The sequence below is a fragment of the Schistocerca nitens genome, chromosome 1, assembly GCF_023898315.1.
Source record: "Schistocerca nitens isolate TAMUIC-IGC-003100 chromosome 1, iqSchNite1.1, whole genome shotgun sequence".
Classification (NCBI taxonomy): domain Eukaryota; kingdom Metazoa; phylum Arthropoda; class Insecta; order Orthoptera; family Acrididae; genus Schistocerca; species Schistocerca nitens.
Window position 1 is genome coordinate 556,806,166 of NC_064614.1, and position 11,412 is coordinate 556,817,577.

Sequence of the window (11,412 nt, forward strand, 5' to 3'; positions counted from 1 at the left end):
CGCTCCATACGAATTTTCCACTGTTCATAGCAAAGCTGCAGATCATTTTCGGTAAGTCCATACATTACTTCCGTCGCTTTTTCTTTTACTGCTTCAACAGTCTCAAATCTAGTTCCTTTCAAAGCTGACTTGACTTTAGGGAAAAGAAAAAAGTCACAGGGGGCCAAATCAGGTGAGTAGGGTGGATGATCTAAGATGGGAATGTTGTGTTTTGCCAAAAACGTCTTCACTGACAACGCACTGTGAGCTGGGGCATTGTCTTGGTGAAGGATCCATGACTTTTTTCTCCACAAATCGTTCCGTTTTCTCCGTACTCGCTCACGTAGGGTAGCCAGGACGCTAATGTAGTAATGCTGATTCACTGTTTGTCCCTCTGGTACCCAATCAATGTGCACAATCCCTTTGATGTCAAAAAAAAAAAAAAAAAAAAACAATCATCATTGCCTTGAATTTCGATTTTGACATTCGTGCTTTTTTTTGTCGTGGAGAACCAGGAGTTTTCCAATGCATCGATTGGCGTTTAGTTTCGGGATCGTAAGTAAAAAACCACGATTCATCGCAAGTAATAACATTTTGTAAGAAGGTGGGATCACTTTCAATGTTTTCCAGGATGTCAGAACAAATCATTCTTCGGCGTTCCTTCTGTTCAATTGTGAGACACTTTGGAACCATTTCTGAACACATTTTGTTCATGTTGAAACTTTCATGAAGAATCTGCCTAACACTTTCCTTGTCAACTCCTGTTAACTCAGACACTGCTCTGATTGTTAAACGGCGATCTTGTCGAACAAGTTTACCGATTTTTTCAATGTTTGCATCAGTTTTTGCTGACAATGGTCTGCCAGTGCGAGTGTCATCACTGGTGTCTTCGCGGCCATCTTTAAATCGTTTAATCCACTCAAACACTTGTGTTCGCGATAAACAATCATCGCCGTACACTTGTAACATTACAAACGTTTCACTTGCAGATTTTCCTAGTTTGAAACAAAATTTGATGTTAACACGCTGTTCTTTCTGTACACTCAACATTTTCCGACGCACAGACAAAACGTCAACTACTTAAAACAGACGCCACGGGCAGACTGAGTGCACGAGGCAGATGAAACTCGAGCAGTAGGCGGAGCGAGAGTCACGTGACAGGCCACGCGACTTTCAGCCTTATTGCATTCGTTTTATTGTTTCACCAGTACTAGTCCGGTTTTTTTCTAGCCACACCTCGTATTTACAACAACCAAGATGGAATAATGAGAGTGGACGCTCAAGAACGAAGTGCTCGTATTAAGAAGGGTGTAAGACAAGGCTGTAGCCTTTCGCCCCTACTCTTCAATCTGTACATCGAGGAAGCAATGATGGAAATAAAAGAAAGGTTCAGGAGTGGAATTAAAATACAAGGTGAAAGGATATCAATGATACGATTCGCTGATGACATTGCTATCCTGAGTGAAAGTGAAGAAGAATTAAATGATGTGCTGAACGGAATGAACAGTCTAATGAGTACACAGTATGGTTTGAGAGTAAATCGGAGAAAGACGAAGGAATGAGAAGTAGTAGAAATGAGAACAGCGAGAAACTTAACATCAAGATTGATGGTCACGAAGTCAATGAAGTTAAGGAATTCTGCTACCTAGGCAGTAAAATAACCAATGACGGACGGAGCAAGGAGGACATCAAAAGCAGACTCGCTGTGGCAAAAAAGGCATTTCTGGCCAAGAGAAGTCTACTAATATCAAATACCGGCCTTAATTTGAGGAAGAAATTTCTGAGGATGTACGTCTGGAGTACAGCATTGTATGGTAGTGAAACATGGATTGTGGGAAAACCGGAACAGAAGAGAATCGAAGCATTTGAGATGTGGTGCTATAGACGAATGTTGAAAATTAGGTGGACTGATAAGGTAAGGAATGAGGAGGTTCTATGCAGAATCGGAGAGGAATGGAATATGTGGAAAACACTGATAAGGAGAAGGGACAGGATGATAGGACATCTGCTAAGACATGAGGGAATGACTTCCATGGTACTAGAGGGAGCTGTAGAGGGCAAAAACTGTAGAGGAAGACAGAGATTGGAATACGTCAAGCAAATAATTGAGGACGTAGGTTGCAAGTGCTATTCTGAGCTGAAGAGGTTGGCACAGGAAAGAAATTCGTGGCGGGCCGCATAAAACCAGTCAGTAGACTGATGACAAAAAAAAAAAAAAAAAAAAAAAAAAAAAAAAAAAAAAAAAAAAAAGCCAAACGTCAGCAGCTTGTGGTCAGTATAAACAGTGAACTCTCTGGCCGCGCGGGATTAGCCGAGCGGTCTGAGGCGCTGCAGTCATGGACTGTGCGGCTGGTCCCGGCGGAGGTTCGATTCCTCCTTCGGGCATTGGTGTGTGTGTTTATCCTTAGGATAGTTTAAATTAAGTAGTGTATAAGATTAGGGACTGATGACCTTAGCAGTTAACTCTCTATCGTAGGCACTCCATTTTCGTTGTGACGGCGAAGGTTTATGTGAGAAGAAAGCTAGCAGCTGCCGTGTGTTAATACAGTGTTACTGAAGCGTCCCTCCAATAGCTGCCCGGCTCGCGTTGTCCAATAATGCCAAAGGAGCATTTGGGTCAGGGTGTACGAGCAATGCACCATCTGCTATGCTTTGTTTGGCTGCCTCGAATGCTGAGGTCATGCTACTCGACCACAGTTGAGTTGCCTCCGCTCTTAGGGCCAACGAGTGCAGCCGTTAATGCTTTCTGCAATTTGGCTGCGTGCGGCAGCTGTTGACAGTAAAAATTAAGCACGCCGAGTAGCTGCCACAATTCTTTAGAAGGACATGGCCATGGATGTTCTAAGATAGCCTTAACTTTCTCGGGTAACGACAGTGAACCTGACAAAGATAGTTTATGGCCCAGAAAGTTGATCTCTGTCTGACCAAAAAAGTCCTTAGCGGTGTTCAAAGCTATACTGCTCTAATAGATGAAACAACTCAGTTAGATGCAGCTAATGTTATTGTGGTGAGGCTGAGAAAACCAGAATGTGGTCCAGGTTTGCAAAACAATATGGGAGTCCTTGTAACACAGAGTCTATAAACCTTTGCCATGTTTGTCCGCATTACGAAGGCCAGATGGCATGAAACACCTCTCGAATAGGCCAAATGGAGTGACTATGGCCAACTCTGGTATGTTTTCCTCGGCTGTCATGAATCTGAGTACAAGCCTTGCACAGTTCAGGATGCAGAGCAAGGTCGCACAACTCAGCGTGTAGCTACAGTCTCGGAGCAAGGGTATGGCGTAACGATCTGGAGCGGTTCTGACATTAAGGGCTCGATGATCTCCCTGATCTCTCCTTGGCCTTCATGCACCGCACTTCTTAGGTACCATATAAAGTATGGATGACTAAGGACAGCTCGACGGTCGCATGACACCTTCAAGCAGCAAAGTGTCGAATTCTGCTTTTGCTGTGGCCAGGCGGTCTCGAACCAAATATGCAGGTCGACAGAATATGGGTGGACGATTGGTAGTTTTAAAGTAGTGTACTATGTCTTGACGTACCTCTTTCAGCGCTCGAAGTTGTCGCTTCCGGGCTGCAAACTTCTGCACGCTGCTTGTGGCTTGCATGAGCCTGGCCATGTACGTGCCTGCATTTATTCAAAAACCTGATGTTCATAAGCCGGTGACGCTGTCCACATGTCATGCGTTTGCCATATCCGGCAACATCTGGTAATATGCCAGAAAATCTGCTCCTATTATGGTTCCGACGCAAGGGTGATAGTAAAATCCCATGCTAGGTCATGTTGCAGTTCGAAGCCAAGCTTGGTACGCAGTGAGCTGTACATCATTACTGTTGAATTATTAGCCACAGTCAGGCAGAGGACAGTTGATGGTCACTTGCTGGGTAGCTGCGTGCACAGAAACACAAAGATCAGATTTACTGCCCTGGCTTACAGTCACTGATAAATAAGTGCTAAAACAAATGCAATTGGTTGATGTGCCTACGTCCGGCGTTTGGGTGAGCAAAGACATGTTGCATTTACACGCCAGGTTCCCCAATCTTTTGCGATGCCAGCTGACGGTAGGTTGGCTAATCCCAGAGATTGAGGAAATAGTGGAACAGCAGCTCCTCAAGTGCCTCCTGTAACGATTATTGTCCTTGTTGTGGTCCTGACGGGTCAACAATTCGCCAATCTGCTTCATCAACAAGTCGTCCTTGATAGCAGAATGTCATAATCTGGGGACGACAAGCTGTTACATGATGCAGTCACTGCGATTACCGGTGCAGGCGTTCTCGTGCCGAATATCTTGTTCACTAAATCTGCCACTGCATCGAAGGCCATATCAGTTTGCGATGCAGTATGGCTTGGTCTCGTGTCCACGATCTTTCCTTGCAAGATTATTTTCTCTAGATTTTCTCCATCTCTTCTCACAATATGGCCAAAGAACTGGAGAATTTTTTCGGTGACTCGAAATGAAAGGCGTCTGGAGATATCGAGTAGTTCAATAATGGACACATTTGTTCTTCTTTCGGTCCATTTTATGCATAGCATCCTACGCCAGCATCAAAGCTCAAACGCATCAATGCGCTATTTGTCTCTGGGCTTGAGTGTCCATGTTTCGCAACCATAAAAGAAGATAGAAAACAGTGTTTCAACTAGCCGGATCTTTGTGCTATTTGTTATTACTCTGCTTTGCCAGATCCTGGTGAGCTTCTTCATAGCCACTCGCCCTAGTGTGATCCGTCTTCTTATCTCATCTTCACAACTTCCCGTGCTGCAGATGGTTAACCCAAGATAGATGAAGGAATGCACGGCTTCCAGTTCCTTAAATCGACCTGTGAGATGGATGTGTTCTTCTCGATCAATTATCATGAGTTTGGACTCATGATAATCCATATGCCAGACTAACGTCCTTTATTCTTGCAACTAAAAAATGGTTCAAATGGCTCTGAGCACTATGGGACTTAACATCTATGGTCATGAGTCCCCTAGAACTTAGAACTACTTAAACCTAACTAACCTAAGGACATCACACAACACCCAGCCATCACGAGGCAGAGAAAATCCCTGACCCCGCCGGGAATCGAACCCGGGAACCCGGGCGTGGGAAGCGAGAACGCTACCGCACGACCACGAGATGCGGGCCATTCTTGCAACTCTTTATTCTTGTTAGTAGCTCACTAAGTTCATCTTTTCTGTTGGCTAAAAGCACTGTGTCATCAGCAAAACGGAGGTTGTTGATAGTTCTCCCACCAATTGAGATGCCTTTGGTCCAACAATCAAGGGCTTTCCTAATGACTTGTTCTGCATAGATGTTGTACAGTTGTGGGGATAGGACACAACCCTGTCTCACATCTTTTGATACTCTGAAGGAATCAGACGTAGCACTTGTCTTTACAACTGAGAAGTGATTATTGTATAGACTTCTGATCAATGGTATCAAGTGGGGCGGGACACCGAGCTCTGCAAGCACCTGCCACAACTTTTCCCAGACAACACAGTCAAAGGCTTTCCCATAGTCAAGAAAGCAGATGAAAAGAGGAACACAGAACTCTCGCGATTTTTCTGTTACTTGTCTTATGTTGCGGATTTGTTCACGAGTTCCTTTCCCTTCAACGAAACCTGCTTGTTCTGTGGATATATGAGGCTGAATGTACGGCTTCAAACGTTGGTTCTGGATGCAGATCAAAATTTTACTTGCGTGAGATACGAGGGCAATAGTTCGGTAGTTGGAGCAGTTCGAGATAGACTCTTTCTTATGTAAGGGGATGAAGATAGACTTGACCAGCCACCCGGCCACTCCCCAGTTTTCCATATTCTTTTACACAATGAATACATCACATCAACACCTTCCTGTCCCATTTCTTTGATCATTTCTCCAGATATACCGGCAGGTACTAAAGATGTTAAAATACCACAAGATGTTCATAAATGTGTAGTGAAAAATAATGCTAGTATTTTTACTCCCCAGGATAGATCCATGGTGGACTTTAAAAATTCGTCCAAGTTTTACCCTGGCAGCTCCTGGAAGCCGAACCACCTGTGTCAATGACCAATAAACTGCCAGCTAGGGGGAAACGCCGAGTAGCGGCAAACACACAAGCTATTGCAGCGGGGGTGGGGGAACGTCTGAGTGCCCAAGTCTGCAAGCAAAGCATTATGACATCTTGGAAGCCGACAGAAACTGCCATACTAGTGACAAAGCAGACTGTTTTAATGAAGGCTAGTTACAACCCAACAATAAGTATTCAGGTATCGAACCAACAGAAAAGAACCCCTGAAAGGTGAAGATGTGAAAGTCTGAAATCACTAGGAGTGCTGACAGCGAGGGAAACTAGGACACAACACAAGATGGCATAGCCATCCCCACCATCGCAGAAGGCATGGGAAGCCCCAACGTAAATATTGCCTCCCCCCCCCCTCCCCTGTTCTGAGTGCTGATTGCTGTGTTCCTAGTATAGTCTCAGCCCTTGTGTCAGGCACCCACCCAGTGGGGGGGGGGGGGGATGCTGTACAGGTCGACCCTCAGCATGCCTAATTGTCTTAAATCATTTATGGAAACACAAAGTTCGGCTGGAAGGGTGGTGCTGCTGTCAACTGCACTGCGAACGTCCAAGGCAATGCTGATGGGGTGCAGAGGTCGCCATCACCCTGCAGTTCTACTGGAGGCTTGGCCTGCATGATCTGGATGTGGTTCATTATCCGTCTTCTAGAGGGAGGGCCACTGCTGCTACTCATCTCGTTCCTGTGGCAGACGGGATGCTGCCAGCTCCTGTCTCGTAAATGGAGGCTGAGAGTTAACACTTGCGAGTCAGTGAGTACTTCAGGTTGACCTGGGGACATGACTCCCGAATGCAATCATCGAGGTCCAAGAGAGCACTTTGGAGATCGGAGTCGCTGGCCACCTTGTGATCCAATAGCCACCACGTGACGCTTCCCTGTCGAAATGGCAAGTTGAGCACATGCCAGCCTTCGATTGCTGAGGAGGCTGCTGCTCTGTCAGCCCATATGTGGTGTGGCGTTTTGGAAGAGAGTCCTTTATTGCTGCTTAATAAAAGTGTTATTGTCATTTATGTTTTCTTGGCGCTCTCAAGTGTAGCCGGGTCCCCACCACTGCATCCTGCCCAACTCTCTCCAGATGACTGTATGAGTCTGGGACTACTGGACTCCTATAGTATATTGCATCAAAATATTAGTGGATTAAAAAACAAAGAAGATGAGCTTTTTGTTTGTTTGGTAGATTTAGCAACTGAGGATGTAATAATTGTACTACCCTTGTCCGAAAATCATGTAGTCACAAATATGGAAAAGGTAAGGTGGATATAATCTTTCAGCACATGAAAGTAGAAACAAAGTGGAAAAAGTAGGAGTTGCTTTATAAGTTAAAATTTATTAACATGTGAAAGAATTAGAAACTAAAAAAAAAAATTGTATAGGGCAACATTTAGAAGCATTTCACCGTGAGTTTAAAATAAGTAGTGGTACTTTTATTACTGTAACTGTGTGTAGGTCCCCACTGGGAAATCTTCTGTAACTTCTGAAAACTAGGCTTCTTTGTTACGCTGTCAAACAGAGGGAAGCAAATGTAGATGTTTTGACAGTCTAATAGGAAGGATGAACTTGAGGTATTACTTGGTTCTTTCAATTTGATATCATTTATTGATTTTCCTACTTGGGTAGTACAGGAAAGCAGCACACTGATAGATGTTTTCATAAACCAAGATAGATTCAATAAAAATAAACTTTTATCTTGTTAAGAATGATATTTCCGATCATGACGCACAGCTAGTTACAGTATATGACATAGCTCCATACAGTAATGCAAAACAGTCCACCAAAATGGTGCACTCAGTTAATGTTTAATAACTGCAAATTTTAGAGGAAGCTTGCAGCAGTTAGACTAGGATGAGGTGTATTAGGAACCTGATAATAATTTAAAATATAACTCATTTCATGACACATTTGTAGGTATATTTGAACACAGTTTCCCTAAGAAAACAGCGGAATATAATTATAAGAAACCATTTAAAAAACTGAGGCTTACTGAAGAGATAAAAATATCTTGTAACTGGAAAAGGGAAATTTATCTGATAACAAGAAAGAGTAATGACCCAGAAACAGTCAAGTAATATGAAAACTACTGTGTTACATTTAAGGAAAGTTATTATTAGTACCTCTGATAGCAAAATTCAAAGAATTTGGAATATTGTTGAAAGGTAAACGAGGCAAACAAGAGCACATGAAGACTTTACAGAATGAAAAGATTATTAACAAAGTCAGAAGTTGAAAATATTTTTAATAATCACTTTTCAAACGTTGTGGAGAAAATAGGATCCAGATGTTCATTTGAAATGGCAAAGCTATATATGGAAGAGGTAATACCTATGAAATTTGAGAAAATTGAAATTCTACCCACCTCTCCTTCTGAAATTTTGAAAATAATAAACTCACTCAAAAGTAAAATATCACATGGAATTAACGTCATTTCCAACTGAGTACTAAAACTTTGTTCCCAAGAGGTAAGTAAGGATCTCAGCTACATAATAGCTCACTGAAACAGGGTGTTTCTCCTGCTAGACTGAAATATGCTATTGTTAAACCATTGCATAAAAAGGGAGGTAGGTCTCATGCCAACAAATATTTCTGTCTCACTTCTGACAGCTTTATGCAAAATTCTTGGAAAAGTAATATGTTCAAGAGTAACCTCACATAGTTATAAATATAAAATACCAACAAAACATGAAATTGGTTTTCAGAAAGACTTCTCAACAGAAAAAATGCAATAATGCATTCATTGATCAAATATTAAATGGCCTCATAACCAAACATCACCCATTGGGATATTTTTTTGTGATCTCTCAAAGGTTTCTGATTATGTAAATCACAGAATTCTTCTATAAGCTTAACTATTGTAGTATGAGTGGGACAGAGCACAAATGGTTTAATTCATATTTAACTGGGAGAGTGCAGAAGGTCGAAATAAATAGTTCACAAAATACGAAAAAAATCATCAGATTCCTTAAAAATGGGAGGTAGCAGGAATGGGGTTCCACAGGGTTCAGGCTTGGGTTTCTCATAGTTCTTAATGTATATTAATTACTTGTCACTCTATATTCACAAATATGCAAAGCTATTTCTTTTTGCTGATGATACAAGGATATTATTCATACACAATAAAGAAGAATTATCTGAGGAAATCGTAAATAATGTCTTTTAGAAATTTATTAAGTGGTTCTTAGCAAATGAACTTGCATTAAACTTTTACAAAACGCAGTACTACAGTTCTGCAGAGTAACTGATATAAAACCATTAATACATATAGAATTTGAACAGAAATCTGTAACTAGTGCAGAATATTTCAAATTCTAGGTGTGTGCACTAATGAGAGATTGAACTGAAAGTAACACATTGATGAACTACTGAACGGCTGACGTCAGCAACTTCTGCTATTAGAGTTATTGCAAATTTTGGTGATAAAAATACCAGTACATTAGCTTAGTATGCATATTTTCATTCACTGTTTTCGTATGACGTAATATTTTGGGGTGATCCATCATCAAAGGAAAAAAGTATTCATTGCATAAAAGTGTGTAATCAGAATAATAGTTGGATCCCTTGAAGGATCATCTTGCCAACATTTATTTAAAGAGCTAGGTACATTCACAGTAGCTCCACAATTCACTATATATACACTAAGGTGAAAGGCTGATACTCGCTATGATGGGTTAAATCAAAACTTTTGCTCAAAAAGGGGTGAACCATGCTGCCCCAAAAGTCTCTAGTTGCTTACCAATAGAACCAAAAGTCTGATAGATAGCCAACCAGCACTTAAAAAACAAATTGAAAAGAATTTCTGAATGACAACTCCTGCCACTCAATATGAATTTTTAGATATAAATAAGCAATCAAATAATTATTAATGAGTTTAATTATGACATGTAAATAAATTTTTGTTAAGCTTACACATGCCACATCATTACAAAGTGTCATATTCATGATATGTGGATGAAGTATTAATGTAATCTATCTACAACTTGCATATAAACACAACAGTATAAGAATCAGGGGATGTGAAATAGAGGCATTTGTTGAGAAGGGAATGAAGCAGGTTTATTGTCTGTTTCCCAATAATATTCAGTTTATATGTTGAAATAGAAGTAAAAATACTGAGTAAAATTTGGAAAGATAATTAAATAAAACATTTAGATTTCTCGATGACATTGTTGTCCTGTCAGGAGAGTAAAATATTTGGAAGATTAATTATGTGGAATGGATAGAGTTTTCAAATGTGACTATAAAACGAATATCAATAAGTGTAAATCATGGGTTATTTCACTTGAATTAAGTCAGTTGACGTCGAAAGAATTAGATTAGAAAATGACACACAAAGTACGAAACTAGTTTTTCTATTTCGTCCATGTTTCCACATCTCTTTCACTCAACTGATGCACTATCTGCACCTTGTGTGGATGCAACTTAAGGTGACTGTGGAGGATTCTTTTAACACTACTTGCAGACAATCCAAGTAAAGCGACATGATTATGAACAGAAGGCTTGGTGGATTGTTAACTAATGCCCGCACTCTATCCACGTTTCCAAGTAATACTGACGTCCTAATTCGTCCTGGTGGTTTTCTTTTCAGTGCGAAAGATGTTGCCCTAAAATTAGATGCCCAATACCTAATTATTGGTCCAGTGAGAATGGGATCATGTCAACCAAGAGCAAAATGTGTATGAAACACAAGCTGTGTTTTGATCATAGATCCGATATTTTGTATAAACTCTTCCATCATGAACGTACAATATTGCCCTGACCAAGGCATTACATACATTAAAAATTGAATGTTATAGTGCGTCTACCGATGTCATACACACCACTCTAACCCCTCCCGCATTCAGACAATGACCTTGTGAAATTGGGAAGTTTAATATGACACACCTTCTATTTAGTAATATGAACAGTATAGCCAAGAGCAGTAATTTTTTTTTCCAAGAAAAAAATGAGACATTATGAATAACACATGCATAAATAATTCCCCCAAAAGTGTATAAAACTAAAAGGAAATAGTAAGTCCGTGGGCCATACTGCTCCTTCCCAGTCCCTATATTGCTTGGTGAGAGCTGTGTCAAATAATGGAGATTGTGTAAGCTCAATTTCATATTGTGACTAGGGGTTTGTAGTTAAGCTGTGAGTTGGTCGTGTATTTATAAACGATACCAGAAAATTCTTTCGTTTTTGACGTCAGTATGCAGGATCCGTATTACTTCTGTATGTATGAAGCCCATTTGCACCAAATGATACTAGATATGCGCAGTGGCAGCCGGTTATAAAATGCTAATATGCTACAGCACACTGTAAATATCACACTGAAATTACGCCATTTCTCTTTGAATGCGAGCTGGGGGTCACATTAAAATCGTGCCTTTTCTCTTCAAATTGCACTAAAAT